A 1831-nucleotide genomic window follows, 5' to 3' on the forward strand; every position below is an offset into this window, starting at 1 on the left:
GTGTGCATCGGCCATAGGGCCCAAAACAATTGGCCCAGCGTTGTCCGGGTTTGGCCGGGGTAGGCCGTCATTGTAAATAAGAATTTGTTCTTAATAACAGACATGTCTAGTTAAATAAAGGTTCAATAAAAAAAAAGATTTATTGGGGTTATACAATCAAATCAAGTTTATTTTTCTTTTGAGCAGGACACATGTTGTGTACACAGTACAATCAAATTTTAACTTGCAGGTATAACTCTCGACATTGCAACAACAAAATAATGAAGTAGAATATTCAATGTAATAAAACCCTTTAGATACAATAGATACAGGACAATATACAGATGTAGTAATGTAAAGTGCTAACTGAAGAAGCCGGAACTATTTAAACCTTGGACTGTGGTTATTCAACAGAAATCCAGTCTGATCTTGCTTGTAGACAACGCAACTCTTAAAGGCAATGTAAACTCTGCTGATGTGAGCTGAAGTGGAAATTATTTTAAAACCTTTAAACGCACATTAGTGCAGTTTCTGACTGAATCCTGGGCCAAGTCACAAAAATAATACTTTTCAAGACCTCATTTCATCACTGCAGTTCTTTTTCTAGACAGTATCTGAACCAATCTCTTCCTAATCTCCTTGGTCTTCAGACAGTAGACTGTAGGGTTGATCAGAGAAGGTAAAAGCGTGGCCATAATCAGTAAAGCATTACGCTCCATCAGATTCAGCCTCACCCCTATCCTCGTCAACAACACAGAGGCTAACTTGGGAGCGTAGTAACAGGACACGACAATGATGTGACAAATACAGGTATTAAACACCTGCACTCTGCTCTCGTTGTTAGGCAGTCTCAGTACTGTGTAGATCAGATTCACGTATGACAGCAGAATGAATGTGAGCTGTGCACCAACCAACCACAGACCCAGGATGGTGGGAAGCATCCAATAGGGTTCAGGGTTGACACAGGCAGTTCGGACCATAGCAGGATAGTCACAGAACACATATCTAATGATGGGCTGGCAGTATGGAAGGCTGTCTGCCTGAGCTGCTACTACCCCATGACCCCTAACCCTATCAGCCAGGTAGCTGTGATCAACAGGAAGAGCCGCGGGTTAGTTAGGATGATGTGGTACCTAAGAGGAGTGCTGATAGCGATGGTTCGGTCCAAAGCCATCAGGGACAGGGCCAGACACTCTTCGATGTCACCCAGGTGGTAGATGTACATGCTTGATATGCAGGAGTAGTAGGAGATGGTTTTGACCTTGGCCAGCAGGACAGAGATCATGGTGGTGCTGGTGCTGGTGGTGAACATGATGTCCACCACGGCCAGGTTACAGATAAGGAGGTACATGGGCGTGTGCAGCCGTCTGTCCGTCACGATGATGCAGATGTTGGTGCCGCTTCCCAGAAGCACAAGGAAATATGTGATGAAGATGAGGAAGCCCAGGAGCTTCTGGTGAGAGAGGTGGTCGAAGCCTGTGATGATAAACTCCTCCACATTCTTCCCCGTGAAATTCACTGAAGACATCCTACACAAGCATCAGCCTAGACAGACATAAAGATGATATATAAAGACAACAACTCTATAGACACTAACAAGTGGTGACACAAGTCGCACAATCAAAGCCCTCCATTGAAGCTTGCTGAGTAGACAGAACTGTAAAACCACTATGCTGTATACTGTGACTCTGTCAGCACTTATACATTAGGTGATCAACCCACGTGGTGAAAGGGAGGGGGAGGTGTTTCCCAAATAATAGGTCAGGACCCACTGGGAGGAGACAACCAATTGGTTTTGAATCATGGTCTAAGATTTGGTCTTGGATATCATTATTTGGAAACCTATATAGTT

The 1831-nt window shown here is 44.1% G+C and overlaps 1 pseudogene; it reads right to left on the bottom strand.

Moving 5' to 3' along the window:
- Positions 1-233: 233 nt before the first annotated feature.
- Positions 234-1599, bottom strand: LOC106593581 (olfactory receptor 10G4-like; annotated as a pseudogene).
- Positions 1600-1831: the final 232 nt, after the last annotated feature.

This window comes from Salmo salar, unplaced genomic scaffold (genome assembly GCF_905237065.1).
Source record: "Salmo salar unplaced genomic scaffold, Ssal_v3.1, whole genome shotgun sequence".
NCBI classification, from domain to species: Eukaryota; Metazoa; Chordata; class Actinopteri; order Salmoniformes; family Salmonidae; genus Salmo; species Salmo salar.